The sequence below is a fragment of the Bubalus bubalis genome, chromosome 19, assembly GCF_019923935.1.
Source record: "Bubalus bubalis isolate 160015118507 breed Murrah chromosome 19, NDDB_SH_1, whole genome shotgun sequence".
NCBI lineage: Eukaryota > Metazoa > Chordata > Mammalia > Artiodactyla > Bovidae > Bubalus > Bubalus bubalis.
Genome location: NC_059175.1, coordinates 10406246 through 10422335, shown reverse-complemented (window position 1 = coordinate 10422335; position 16090 = coordinate 10406246). Strand labels below are relative to the sequence as shown.

Genomic DNA, 16090 nt, shown 5'->3' with positions numbered 1-16090 from the left:
CTGCTTTTAAATATGCTGTCTAGGTTGGTCATAGCTTTTCTTCCAAGGAAAAAGCGTCTTTCAATTTCATGGCTGTGGTCACCATCTGCAGTGATTTGGGGGCCCAAGAAAATAAAGTCTGTCACTGTTTCCATTGTTTCTCTGTCTATTTGCCATGAAGTGATGGGACCAGATGCCATCATCTTAGTTTTTTTTTTTTTTTTAATGATCTTAGTTTTTTAAATGTTGAGTTTTAAACCAGCTTTTTCACTCTCTTCTTTCACTTTCATCAAGGCTCTTTAGTTCCTCTTCACCTTCTGCTATAAGGGTGGTATCATCTGTGTATCTGAGGTTACTGATATTTCTCCTGGCAATCTTGATTCCAGATTGTGCTTCATCCAGCCCGGCATTTTGTATGATGTATTCTGCATGTAAGTTAAGTAAGCAGGGTGATAATATACAGTCTTGACGTACTCCTTTCCCAATTTGGAACCAGTCCATTGTTCCATGTCCTGTTCTAACTGTTGCTTTTTGACCTGCATACAGATTTCTCAGGAGGCAGGTCAGGTGGTCTGGTATTCCCATCTCTTTCAGAATTTTCCACAGTTTTTTGTGATCCACACAGTCAAAGGCTTTAGCATAGTCAATAAAGCAGAAGTAGATATTTTTCTGGAATTCTCTTGCTTTTTCTATGATCCAACAGATGTTGGCAATTTGATCTCATCACATATAACCAGTCACTTATATAAGTCATAAAATCCTGCCACCACTTTCTTTTCAAATATGTCTAGATTCTAATACTTCACTCTCAAAACCACCACCCTAGGCCAGGCCCCCATCAACTCATGCTTGGTTTAGCACAATAGACACAGAGCATCTACTATGGTTCACCATGTCTTTTAAAACCTACTAATCAATCTGATGTGGTAACCATCTCTTCATCTTCATATTACTGTAAGTCTGACCCAAATTCTTTCTACTCAAGAGGGTTTTTTTTTTTAAGCAGATTCATGAGACAGGGACAAGAACTAAAGTTCTCTCCTGTGAGCATGCATGCTAAGTTGCTTCTTTGTGATCCCATGGACTGTAACCTGCCAGGCTCCTCTGTCCATGGGAATCTCCAGGCAAGAATACTGGAGGGGGTAGCATGCCTTCCTCCAGGGGATCTTCCTACAGATCTTCAAATTCCCACTAATCCATTGCTTGACACTACTTTGGTACATACAGTGCTAACCCACCTACCTGTACCTCTCTCCAGCCCACATTCTTCCATATCCCATTTTTCCCATAGAAATGATTTTATGAAACTACTAGCTAAAGCTCATGTAACCCAGGGTCTTCCATGGTGGTCCAGTGGCCAAGACTCCACACTCCCAATGCAGGGGCCAAAGTTTGACCCCTGGTCAGGGAACTAGATCTCACATGCTGCAACTAAAGATCTCACATGCCACAAGGAAGGTCAAAGATCCTACATGCCACAACTAAAGACCCAGCACAGCCAAATAAATACGTATTTTTTAAAAAATTTGAGTAACCCATGTCTTCAGCATTTCCCACACCAATTACTCCTGAGTCTCGTGTGCTAGCCCTTTCCTCTACTGACCTATAAAAGATGCATTGCCCTAGACTCAGCATTCTTCTCCTTTCTATAGTCACTCCATCTCTAGATGATCTCATCCAATCCCATAAATATCTTTATACTGACAACTCCATAATTTATATCTTCAGCCTCGCTCTTTCCTGAGTTCCTGACTCAAATAGCCAACTGTACACTCAGAATTTTTCTGGGCAATCAAATACAGCATGTCCAAAGGCTTACCCATCTCAATAGATGATTATCACCATCTGTCTAGTTATTTGAATCAAACGCTTTGAACTCATTCTTTGCCCTTCCATTCCCTTCCTCCCAACATCCAATCCAATAATATATATCTCTGTCTCTCTGAAATATCTCCCAAATCCAACCTCTGGAACCATCTCTATGGCTGCCACCCTAGTTCATGTCATTAACATTTCTCACCTGGATTATTGTCATAGACACCCAAATAACAATGAAATTCTGACATTCCTTTAGAATGATAAGCCTCATCAAAGAAGAAAAGGTTAGCTTGACACGATGTACCTTTAATGGAACTCTATTGCTGTTGGAAGTGACCATCTTGTTCCTTCCTTTCCTTCTGCACTCTCTGAACTTTCCTCCTTGTGAATCTCCCTCATCTTCTAACTTTTCCTTTACTCTCGCTCTCCTCAATATCTTGTCTCTCTTCCTTTCCCTCTTGCTTAACTCAACAACTAGGAACACATTATAGTGGAAAATGCTAGCAGTTACTTGTAAGCATCTCTTCCTATTGTCTACCATGGTGAAGGACGTAATTATGACAGTCAGTTTATATTTCTGGCCCTCAGCTGCCTCATCTATTAAATAAAGAGATTATACTAGATGGTCTCTGAGGTCCCTTAAAGGTCTAGAAATCTATTCAAGTTATTTATTGAGTAAAGAGCTATGTTCCATGTTCTTAAAAGTAGGTAGATTCAATATTTTATATTTCCCAGAGGGGAAAAAAGTAAATTAGTTTTTTAACAAAGCCTTCAATTGATCCTTTTCTATCAGGGGTCAATGTCTCTCAATAGAAAAAAAATACACTTCTCCCTTGGTGAATGTTCAATATCTCTGTAGTTATTTCTGTCTTTGGGCCCTTCTTGAGACAAGTGGTTTCCAAGAAGAGGCCAATAGGCCATTTAATATGAAAGTGAAGTTGCTCAGTCGTGTCTGACTCTTTGCAACCCCATGGACTGTACCCCACCAGGCTCCCCTGTCCATGTGATTCTCCAGACAAGAGTACTGGAGTGGGTTGCCATTTCCTTCTCCAAGGGATCTTCCCGACCCAGGGATTGAACCCATGTCTCCCACATTGTAGGAAGACGCTTTTACCATCTGAGCCACCAGGGAATGCTGAAGGCTATCATTTATTAGGCACTTATTGTGTTCCAGGCTCTGTGCTAAGCCATTTTTAATTTAAATCTCAACACAAGTCTACATAAGGCAAGTATTTTATTATTACTCCTCTTTTACAAAATAAGAAGCTATGGTGTGAAGAGGTTATCAAATTTGTGCAAGGGCACATCTGTGCAAGCTAACAGATGGTGGAGCCAAAATTTGGGCCCAGATCTATCTGACAGTAGAGGATGAGATGGTGAGATATCATCACTGCACTGACTCAGTGGACATGAACTTGAGCAAACTCCAGAAGACAGTGAAGGACAGGGAAGCCTGATGTGCTGCAGTCCATGGAGTTGCACAGAGTCAGGCACAACTTAGAAACTGAACAACAACTATCTGACTTAAAAGTCCATGCTCTGGAAAACACATACACTACCATATGTAAATAGGCAGCCAGTAGGGGCCATGCTCTAGAAAACACATACCCTACCATATGTAAATAGGCAGCCAGTGGGGATTTGCTGTATGACTCAGGGAAATCAAGCTGGTGCTCTGTGACAACCTAGGGGTAGGATGGGGTGGGAGGTGGGAGGGAGGTTCAAAAGGGAGGGGACATATGTACACCTACGGCTGATTTATGTTGATGTATGGCAGAAATCAACACAATATTATAGAGCAGTTATCCTTCAATTAAAAATAAATATTTTTTTAAAAAAATAAACAAAAAAGTCCATGCTCTGAAAGATTATAATACTATACACCTCCCTCATGAAATGCTGGACCCCTGAAGTCTATCTTGCAGGTCTCTGTATATTCTTGTGACCTCTGATGTTCTGAGGGCAAAACCCTAGCTTCTACCTGACCCAACAAGGTCAACTTCACTGCAGGATTTTAAGAGCAGAGACTCATAATTTCTTATGGTACAGATCCCAGTCATGTGGACACTCAATAAACACTCTTGACTGAGAAAGGCCATGGTGAGAAGCAATGGACAAAGCTAGTATGGCCTAATGCAAGTTCTGGTGATGCAAAGTAAAAGTTTAAGATGAGACTGTTCTAGGACTAGAGATATGGTCAGGCTTCCTATGAAGTTTAATTTCTGTGACCTCATTATCATTTGCAGAAAGTAGAAAGAGCTATTGGTACCCCTAGAGAACTGCTTTAGAAAATGGCTAAAAAATTGGTTTAATTAAGACCCTAGATATTTAAGTGGAATATCAGGTCAGCACATTTGTGAAAGTATTTCCTTTTTTAAAATGCTTCCAAAGATCTTCAGAAGTGGGATTGCATTGGCATGACCACCTCCTGAGCAACATCAGAGCAGAATCAGCTCTCAGGGAGTCTTTTGTACCTGAAGAATTTATGGATTTCCCAGCCAAGAGGACCAACTGGCAGAATCTCTAAAACTCTGCCTTCATCCCTTCCCCCATCTCTAAGAGAACTGTGTTTGGGTAGGTAATTCTCCTGCTGAAGCAGAGGGTTAAGAGGCACCTAGATGTCCTCCTGGGTCACTGGTTTGATGCTAATAAAAAGATGACATTTTGTAGCACTGTGTGATGCCATTCAAATGTCCTTAACCCATCCTTGGGATTGGCTGTCTAAATTTCCTTAAAACCAAGAGTTTTAGGGGACTTCCCTGGTGATCCAATGGTTAAGACTCCACACTTTCACTGCAGGGGGCTTGGGTTCCATCCCTGGTGGGGAAACTGGGATCCCGCATACCGCACAGCCAAAAAAAAAAAAAGAACAAACCAAGAGTTTTAGAAGGACAGAAAGATCCAGACTACCCCTTGGAACGTTCTTCACTTAGAATACTATAACATGGGTGAGGAAACAGAGGGAAAAGGGCGAGTAGGTAGGCACGAGGTCATGAAGGGGGTGGGCAGGAATTCCCAGGGGAAGCCCACCAGCCACCAACAAAGATCAGCAGGGGCAATAGCAGAACAGATGTCTGAAAGGCTGAGTCTCCACAGAGACCATGGGCATCAATCAGGACCAGGCCAAAGAGAGAGAGGGAGCTTGGAGAGAGGAAAATACAGGGAAAGGCCAAGGTCCTAATGATTCTGTCCGGTAAGTGTTCAAGGTCAAAATTATATGTGACCATCACCCTCACCTTGATGTTCCAAGCCGCTCCTTTCAGACTTCTGTGACCTGGGAAAAGAGAGTTAAAAACATTGTCAAGTATCAGTACCATATCTACAGATGAAATTTTGATTCCGGGTATTTCTTCCTTTTGTTATACTTTCTTGGTAAGAACATTTGCGCATTCTATCTAAGACATGGCACCAATGGAGCCTATTTCTGATTTATAGTCAACTGCAAGACACAACTAAAATAAAAGAACTTGACAAAAAATAAAATAAACCAATGACATCAGGCATGGAATTCAGGTTAACAAACAGAGTTTTCTTCCTCTTTACTCAAGAAAAGTAATATTATTGACTCTACACACCCAGAGGACATTAAACACTTTATCCATCCCACAGAACTCTCATTTTTTTCAGCCTTCTTTTTAAAACAAACTTTTAAATCCCTATTTTCTTGAAAGTGTATCAAAACGTAACATTCTAAGCAATCACTGAAAAGCATAAAGGAGAATATAATCACTGTAATTAGCTCTGTTTATATACCAGACAGACATATTTCACTATAAATATTCCATATGAAAATCTTTGAAAGAGGACCAATTACGCTGAGAGGTTTATCTACATGCCATTTGTCAAAAGAAAAGAAAAAATATGCCACAGTTCCTATTTGAAAAAAAAATATTTCCTGGGATAATGCAACATGGTACACTTACTAAAAGGTGGGGGAAATGAGGAGGAGTCTTGAGCTAAAATAATGAAGTACATCTTAAGCTGCAGGCCTCTTCCCCTGCAACCCCTGTCCTACCAAAAACACAGAGGACGTGCAGCAGGGTTCTGGTTCTTCTCATCTTAATCCTAACACTAGCACTGCTCACTGAGGGAACGCCAGCCGGAATAGAAAACCCCCCATCACATGTGCTCTGAGACAGGAAAAGTTCATTTTGTTCCTAACCTCACCACTCAAAATGAAATGACTATTTGAAACTAAAATGTCTTACCCTTATCATTCTTACTCAGAATGTGTTGCATTCATTTTGTTCTTCCTCTGCAACTTGTCCCATATTGTTAATCTTAGTTTTTAAGGGAAGAAAAACAAACTTTTTCAGTGTTCCTGTTTGCTTTCTATCCTTTGTGCCCACAAGGCTCTTGAATACAAATGAGGCCCTCAATCAAAATTTAGCAGAAGAGTTTTGCATGAATTTTGATCATTTAATGCATATATATGGAATCTATGCTTCCCTGGTGGTTCAATGGTAAAGAATCTGCCTGCAATTCAGGAGATGCAGGTTCCCCTGGAGAAGGAAATGGTAACCCACTCCAGTATTCTTGCCTGGGAAATCCCATGGACAGAGGAGCCTGGTAGGCTACAGTCCATGGCATTACAAAAGAGTCAGACATGGCTCAGTGACTAAACCACCACCATTGAATCTAGAAGGATGGTACTGATGAACCTATTTGCAGAGTAGCAGTGGAAACACAGACATAGAGATAGATTGTGGACAGAGTGCAGGAAGGAGAAGGTGGAATAAATTAAGAGAGTAGCAATGGCACCCCACTCCAGTACTCTTGTCTGGAAAATCTCATGGATGGAGGAGCCTGGTGGGCTGCAGTCCGTGGGGTTGCTAAGAGTCGGACACGACTGAGTGACTTCACTTCACTGCCTCGTGGCAACACCCTACACCCACCAGCAAGCAAGAACAAGAAGCAAAGATTAGACTTTCCAAAACAAGTGAAGCAGTATTAAGCCAGGTAGCCTGGGTTTGGAGAAGGCAATGGCAACCCACTCCAGTACTCTTGTCTGGAAAATCTCATGGATGGAGGAGCCTGGTGGGCTACAGTCCATGGGGTCGCTAAGAGTCGGACACGACTGAGCGACTTCACTTTCACTTTTCACTTTCACGCATTGGAGAAGGAAATGGCAACCCACTCCAGTGTTCTTGCCTAGAGAATCCCAGGGATGGGGGAACCTGGTGGGCTGCCGTCTCTGGGGTTGCACAGAGTTGGTCACGACTGAAGTGACTTAGCAGCAGCAGCAGCAGCAGCATTGAAACATATACCTTATCATATGTAGAATAGATAGCCAGTGAGAATTTGCTCAATAGATAGCCAGTGGGAGCTCAAACTGGGTGCTCTGTGATGACCTAGAGTGGGGGAATAGGGTGGGAGGTGGGATGGAGATTCAAGAGAGAAGGGACATATGTATACCTATGGCTGATTCATGTTGATGTGTGGCAGAAACCAACACAATATTGTAAAGCAGTTATCCAATTAAAAATAATTTTTTTAAAAAGAATTTTGCATACATTTTGCAATGCTAGTTATAATTTCTGTGATCTGATCCTTCAGAGGCCCTAAAAGTCCTACTAATTCAATCTTGAAAATCATTTTCTTCGATCTAGGTATTTCTGAAAAAAAAAATATATATCCATGTGCACATGGTAGGTTGTCCTTGGAAATAGGGATGGGACTGGTAATCATTGGTATAGTCTGACCAGTTGTTTTCAGCCAGCATCTGTTCTGATAGATTATAGCTTCTATCTTGATTGGTCACCTCAACTGTTACATATTTTTTAACACACTGAATATAAGTCAAAGAAAATCTTTATCAACTTCAGCTGTCAAGTGTTTCAAGAATAAACACTTGATAAACTCACCTAGATATAACTCACCTAGAGCCAGACATCCTGGAATGCAAAGCCAAGTGGGCTTTAGGAAGCATCACTACGAACAAATTTAGTGTAGGTGATAGAATTGAGCCAGTTGAGCTATTTCAAATCCTAAAAGATGGTGCTGTGAAATGCTGCACTCAATATGCCAGCAAATTTGGAAAACTCAGCAGTGGCCACAGGACTGGAAAAGGCCAGTTTTCATTCCAATCCCAAAGAAAGGCAATGCCAAAGAATGTTCAAACTACTGAACAATTGCACTCATCTCACATGCTAGCAAAGTAATGCTCAAGATTCTCCAAGCCAGACTTCAACAGTACGTGAACCATGAACTTCCAGATGTTCAAGCTGGATTTAGAAAAGGCAGAGGAACCAGAGATCAAATTGCCAACATCCGTTGGATCATCAAAAAAGCAAGAGAGTTTCAGAAAAACATCTACTTCCGCTTTATTGACTATGCTAAAGACTCTGACTGTTGTGGATCACAATAAACTGTGGAAAATTCTGAAAGAGATGGGAATACCAGACCACCTGACCTGCCTCATGAGCAATCTGTATGCAGGTCAAAAAGCAACAGTTAGAACCGGACGTGGAACAATGGACTGGTTCCAAATTGGGAAAGGAGTACGTCAAGGCTGTATATTGTCACCCTGCTTATTTAACTTATATGCAGAGTACATCATGAGAAATGCTGGGCTGGAGGAAGCATAATCTAGAATCAAGATTTCCAGGAGAAATATCAATAACCTCAGATATACAGATGACAACACCCTTATGGCAGAAAGTGAAGAAGAACTAAAGAGCCTCTTGATGAAAGTGAAAGAGGAGAGTGAAAAAGCTGGCTTAAAACTCAACATTCAAAACACTAAGACCATGGCATCCAGCCCCATCACTTCATGGCAAATAGACGGGGAAACAGTGGAAACAGTGACAGACTTTATTTTCTTGTGCTCCAAATCACTGCAGATGGTAACTGCAGTCTTGAAATTAAAAGATGCCTGCTCCTTGGAAGAAAAGCTATTACCAACCTGGACAGCATATTAAAAAGTAAAGACATTACTTTGCCTACAAAGGTACATCTAGTCAAAGCTATGGTTTTTCCAGGATTCATGTATGGATGTGAGAGTTGGACCATAAAAAAAGCTGATGGCTGAAGAATTGATGCTTTTGAACTGTGGTGTTGGAGAAGACTCTTGAGAGTCCCTTGGACTGCAAGGAGATCCAACCAGTCCATCCTAAAGGAAATCAGTCCTGAATATTCATTGGAAAGACTGATGCTGAAGCTGAAACTCCAATACTTTGGCCACCTGATGTGAAGAACTGACTCATTTGAAAAGACCCTGATGCTGGGAAGGATTGAAGGCAGGAGGAGAAGGGGACGACAGGATGAGATGGTTGGATGGCATCATTGACTCAATGGACGTGAGTTTGAGCTAGCTCTGGGAGTTGGTGATGGACAGGGAAGCCTGGCATGCTGCAGTTCATGGGGTCACAAAGAGTCGGACACGACTGAATGACTGACCTGAACTGAAATACAACAGCCAAGACATGGAAACAACCTAAATGTCCATCAACAGATGAATGGATAAAGAAGATGTGGTTATATATACACAATGGAATATTGCTCAGCCTCAAAAAGCAGCGAAATAATGTCATTTGCAGCAACATGGATGGACTTAGAGATTATCATATTAAGTGAAGAAAGTCAGAAAGAGGAAGACATACCATACGATATCACTTATATGTGGAATTTAAATACGACACAAATGAACTTACCTACAAAACAGATTCACACACATAGAAAACAGAGTTATGGTTGATGGTTGGGGGCGAGGAAGGGATGGATTGGGAGTCTGGAATTAGCAGATGCAAACTATTATATAGAGAATGGATAAACAGCAAGTTCCTACCCTATAGCACAAGGAACTATATTCAATATCCTATGATAAACCATAATGGAAAAAAATATGAAAAAGAATGCATATATACATATAAATGAATCACTTCACTGTACAGCAGAAATTAACACAACACCATAAATCAACTATATAATACTTCAATAAAATAAAATTTTTTAAAAGAATAAAACATCCCTACCAGATAGCTGATTGATTTGCTCTGGGGTTAACTTCAATAGCAGTGTTAGTCGCTCAGTCATGTCCGACTCTGCGATCCCATGGACTGTAGCCCTCCAGGCTCCTCCGTCCATAGGATTTTCCAGGCAAGAATACTGGAGTGGGTTGCCATGTCTTCCTCCAGGGGATCTTCCTGACTCAGGGATCGAGCCCACATCTCTTTTATCTCCTGCACTAGCAGGCAGGTTCTTTACCACTAGCTCCACCTGGGAAGCCCCTAACTTCAATACAGCGTCATTAAAAGCCTTACAATATTAACTCCATTAAATAAGAAATAAATAGCAGTTTTTCTGCTATTTAAAAATATTTTTTCACATATTTATTATTTATTTATTTGGCAGCACTTAGCTGTGGCATGCAGAATCTTTTAGTTGTGGCATGTGGGATCTAGAACCCTGACCAGGGATGGAACCTGGGCCCTCTGCATTGAGAGCATGAAGTCTTAGCCACTGGACAACCAGAGAAGTCCTACCATGTACCTCTTTAGCTACCATCACACGTTCACAGCATAGCTTTGGGCAAGACTTGTCTACATGGACTACCTTTACCACCTCAGCTTCCATTCACTCTTCCAACACCATCCCTCCCTATTGCGTCTCATCTCCTACTAGCATCTACTCCTATTGCTCCCTAGAAAGTGCTCTCATAATTTCCAGATTGCTTAATTAGTGGACCCTTTTCTGTCTCTATATCAATTGATTTCTCTGCAGTGTTTCACCCTGTTGGCCACTTCCTCTTTCTTGAAATTCTCTCCTCCCTGTGCCTTCTGTGATACTTTCTCTTGATTTTTCTCAGACCTGCCTCAACCTTATAAACTTCTCCTTTCTCCACCAACCCCTGAAACATTGGTACTCCCCAGATCTTTGCTCTCTCCATACCCTCACTTAGGAATGCTTGTGTCTGCCTCGATATCAATATGTAGTACTGCAAATGTACAAAACTAAACTGAACTTTTATATCTTGTACTCCATCTGCAACTCCTAGTTCAGACTTCTAATCCCCCTTTAATTCCCATACTCACGAGCTCAACAGATAATTCCAGTCTCTTCTACCTTCATTTTATGACCTTAATCTCCCATACCTATTCCCTTACCCTCTCTACAGCTGCACTCAGTCCCTAACATTTCTCCGATTTCTCTCCCATGGAAACACAGACCAGCTTCCTAATGGGTCTCTTTGCTTTCTCTTTATTCTCCCAAGTGATGCCATAATGATCTTTCTGAAATTACTCCATACACACGTGCGTGCACACACACAAATCTAGGGAATTCCCTGGCAGTCCAATGGTTAAGACCCTGTGCTTTCCCTGCTGAGGTGAAACTAAGATTAACTAACACTGCAACCAAGAGCCTACAAGCTGTGTGGCATGGCAAGAAAAGAAAAGAAAATCTAGGATTTGCTTTTTGCGATAGACTCTCACATTGCTCTGTGCATAGCATCATCCTGACACTTATCAGTCTATATTCTAATAAGTTGAGAGGTATTTGTGTTTTCTCAACTAGACTATTAGTCAGTTGAAGGCAACTTCTAGCCTTAGTGAACTTTTTGATACCATGCCTGATGTGGTAGGTGCTCACTTTACAATTGTTGAATGAATTCATGGAAAATGCTACTAATAGTAAATGAGAAGATTTTAAGAAATGAAAAGGAAAAAGTTTGCAAAGGAATATAGACACAAAGTTGCCTCACTGAGACTTTGCCATGAAAAGTAGAAGAAAGACAACACAAGGCTTCGTCACATTTTTGAACCATGCATCCTTTCAAGAATCTGATAAACATTAAGGGCTCGCCTCACAGGATAAAATACACCTATACACATCACAGAGGATTCTGCATACAATTTTAGGGGTTCTCCGTACGGATGTCCCAAGGCTCCATAAATCTAAGGCAACACAGGGCCATATGTGGGATGGATCAGAGTTGGGTATGAATGAGAATTTGTTCCAGAAAAAAAAGGAGTTTTCCTACCTCACACATTACACCAAACGATATACTAAATTCATTAAAAAGATAAATAATTTTTCAACTATAAAATATTAGGGAAAATATTCTTATAACGTGGAATAGGTATAAAATTTATGAACCCATAAAAGAAAGGACTGACAGATTCGACTATATAAACTTCTGAAAAATAAGACACCATGGATAAAGGAAAAACAGGCAAATTTCAAAATACATAAAATATGTGAAATGTTTAAAATCCAAGTAATTTATATCCAGAAAATACATAAGGAGTGACTGTGAGAAAATAAAATACCACTACCAGAGGGAAAAGAGAAGTGCAATGGAAAAGAACAGACATTTCACAGAACAAATGCAAATGATCAATTAGTACAGGAAAAAGTGCCCAACTTTTACTAATCAAGGAAATATAAATTAAAACAACTAAGTCATTCCTCTTCATCCACCACATTGGCAAAAATTAACAAGATTGATAATATACAGGTTGCCAAGGATATAGGAAAAATGAATATTCTCAAACACTGATGTCAGGAATGAAAATCAGTATTCTTTTAGGAAAGCAATTTGGCAACATCTGTCACTATGGTAAATACACATAAAATTCTGCCCAGAAATTTTACCAGTAAGCCTCTCTTCTAGAGAAATGCTTGCAACTGTGTAAACAAGGACATTCACTGAAGTATTATTTATAGTAGAGAAAGCCAAATGTCCACCTAAGGGAAAATGACACTACATTTTTTTAAAGTGTAGCTTATCTGTTTATATTCTCTAAGACATAATACTAAATGACAAGACAATGTATATAATATCCCATTTACTTAAAAAAAATAGACACTTGAATACATACATATACTAGGGCATAAAAGGGCTGCTACTGCTAAGTCACTTCAGTCGTGTCCGACTCTGTGCAACCCCATAGACGGCAGCCCACCAGGCTCCCCCGTCCCTGGGATTCTCCAGGCAGGAACACTGGAGTGGGTTGCCATTTCCTTCTCCAATGCATGAAAGTGAAAAGTGAAAGTGAAGTTGCTCAGTCATGTCCAACTCTTAGCAACCCCATGGACTGCAGCCTACCAGGCTCCTCCGTCCATGGGATTTTCCAGGCAAGAGTACTGGAGTGGGGTGCCATTGCCTTCTCTGATAAAAGGGCTATACATTTTAAAATACATCAAACAGTGAGTACCTCTGGAAAGAGAAGTAAAAATCACAAGAAATGAGAAATTAGGATGTATCATTTTATTCTGTATTTTTTTTAATTGTTTGAACATTTTGGAATCAGGATAAATGGAAGTGGAGCACATTTTTAAGGGACATATTCCATCGTACCACCCAATTTCATCATTCATTCTGGCCTCTGGAATATCTCACAATTTTGCCTAATTTCTACCGCTCACAAACACTTCATTTAATCCACAAATTGTATCCTCTCTCCTAGTCAACACCAGAGCCTGTGGGTCCATGTGGGCGGCTGTCACCAGCCTCGCCTCTCGGGGGCGGGAGTCTCATTACTCACCAGATGCAAAGTCATGACTGCCTCATACAGAAAGGAGGGACCTTGACCCTGTGTTCTGTTTATGCTATTTATTTTGTTCTGTTTGAGGATTTTGCAGAGGGAACCATGATTCTGTATAAATGGGTTATGTTCAATGACAGGTCTATATTTGGTTGTAAGTTAAATGATATTGCTTTCAGGACTTAGTGTGTGGGCTGTGAAAGATGTAAGTTTATGAGAATGTTCTCATAACCAAATGGGAAATAGAAATGATAAAATAAGCCAAACTGCTACTAGTAGAGATCACTATGCCAGTCGTGTTGCCCTTAATCCCTCTCCATTGCAGGAATTAGTCATTAACTTCCCCTCTGGACTTCCTCAGGACAATCAGGTCCAGATACATAAGAGTTCTTTTCCTCCCACTCCTATTCCCATGTTCCTTTTGAAGTTCTTGGAAGGCATGTTCCTGACAGTGCTTTAAAATGTCTGGTCCACCCCACCCACTCTTCTATTAATACTGTGGCCTCTTAATATTTGTTAAATAATACACACCCACATATACACACTTAGATAAGTGTTTCTGAGTTACTTGTCAATCAGTCTGATTTCCCCACATATTAACTCTTCTATTAAGAAGATCTGATTAAAAATCCTTATGATGGGACTTCCCTGGGGGTCCAGTGATTACAAGTCCACCATCCAGTGCAGGGGACACAGGTGCAACCCCTGGCTGGGGAACGAGGACCCCACGTGCCGTGAAGCACTAACCCTAGAGCAGCAACTACGGACCCCACATGCTCTGGAGCCCACATCCCACAGCTGGAGAGAAGTCCAGCCACAGCAACAAGAAATCTCACGTGCCACAGCGAAGAGCCTGTGTCCTGCAGCTAAGACCCAACGCAGTTAAATGAATAAATAGATACGAAAAAGAAACACAGATTTTATTTTTTTAAATCTTATTATTTTCAGAAACCTGAATACATGTCATGGAAACAAGACGTATTGCAGTCATCTGTGTTGGGATTATGTCTCAACATTAAGGGTACCATCATTGTTAGCATCTCCTTTTATGAGGGAAAAAAAACAGAGACAGGTAAAGTCTTAGATTCCCAGAAATCACAGCAAAATCTGAACCTGGAAATATTAACCAGGTCCATTTTCCCCCTTCCTGCCCACACAGGGCCCCAGCGTAGTCCCACCTCCCTGATCGCCCACAGACTCAAGCCTGCACTGACGCTCACCAAAATATTCACTGGGTCTTGGCAAAGCACAGCTAATGGCCCAGGAAAGGAAGAACAGAGAACCTTAGGCTTTTCACCTTTGTTTCGCTTTCTGGACCTGAGCCTTTTCAGGGCAGGACATTGGAGGCAAGTGTATTAATGTAAAGGCAAACAGAAACGTCCCTTTCTCCACACTTATTGCCAACTGATGGTTTGTTTTCCTAATCTACCCCATAAATAAACCGTGCCCTGCCAAGAAGCACCTGGGAGAAGATGGGAGTCCTTAGTCATGTTTCCCTAGGCTGCGAAGCTACAGTGATTCTAGTGAACCAGGATCAGATCCAGCTTGCCTAGTTCAGCTTTATGCCCGCCTCGTTTACATAGGTCACTCTGTGTGGTAAATGTTATTATAAGTAATGCACCCACTCGCCACAGATTTTAATGCATCCCAGAAAGCAAATTACTGTCAATGATAAGTTATATGACATTCCAGACCAAATTAGTCGGTTATTCATCTGAAGACCAACAAACTCAGCCTCTATTGAACCATGAAGGAAAGGGAAAAGCATTGAACGATTACATAGATGTTCTGTAGTGAAGGGTTGGGACAAGACTGTATTGAAACCCTTTCCTTAGCATGGCAAAGCTGAGAAAGGTCTGGAGAGGTCATTCAGCACACCTCCTGCCTCAGCCTGCTGCAGACTCCAAGGATCTATTAGCATCACCCAACAGAACAAAAAAGATATATACCAAGAAAAAGTGTGTCTTGTTATACATTTGACAGCTACATTTTCCCTAGGGCTACTCCACTGGAAGTAGAACAATATGTCAAGAAAAACTTAGGAGAAGTTGGGGGAAAAAAGTCCTAGGGATATGTAAGAAAGTTGGCGATGACATGAATAAATGAAGCAGTATAAGACAAAAAGTCAGCTCTCAATAAGCTCAGATCACACCTCATCTGCCTCATATCACACAGGATACTCACCAGCTGATTCCCACACAGTAGCTGGCAGGTGAAGGAGAAACAGGATTTGGGAGCTTTTTTTTATCTATTTCCATACTTCTAATTGTTCTTAAGTCCCACTCCCTAGGTGGCTTAAACATTAACAGGCTAAAGCTATGCTCTAGCCTTACACTGGGGTGCTTATGCTCTTTGGGTTCCAAAGGACAGAAATAACTTCACTTAGGCTACCTCAAGTCATGAGGGCTCACGATTCAGTTACACAGGGCAATGTGTGGCTTCTCTCTTTTCTACCTATCTGCCCCAACTCTCATCCTTAAACCCCAATCTGGCTGTCTCATCCTCTCCATATTTCTCATCAAATTCCAGAGTTTGTTTCCCACTGTAACCACTTAACTCCTATTGGTCAGAAGCCTTGCCTGTTAGCTACCTACAAGCTCATCAGCCTATGAACTGGCTGCCTTTGAGTCAGGTGTCTACATCTGGTCCAATCATCAGGTGCCCACTGCACAAGATAAGGTTTAGAGTAGCTTCTTTGGTAAGGGGCTATGGACCAAAGTAACTTTCTCCAGAAAAGAATGACTGGGACTGGGGGTGAGGTCTCAAGCACATGTCTTAGTCAAACTGCCACCAAAAGCTTAAGCAGA

General features: G+C 41.2%; 1 long non-coding RNA gene across 1 annotated transcript in view; it reads right to left on the bottom strand.

The window, feature by feature from the left end:
• The window catches only part of LOC112580677, a 168818-nt gene that overhangs the window by 135369 nt on the left and 17359 nt on the right, over positions 1-16090 (bottom strand). The window contains exon 2 of the long non-coding RNA XR_006546592.1: positions 5034-5071. This is a non-coding gene — a long non-coding RNA (uncharacterized LOC112580677). The remainder of the gene's footprint in view (positions 1-5033; positions 5072-16090) is intronic.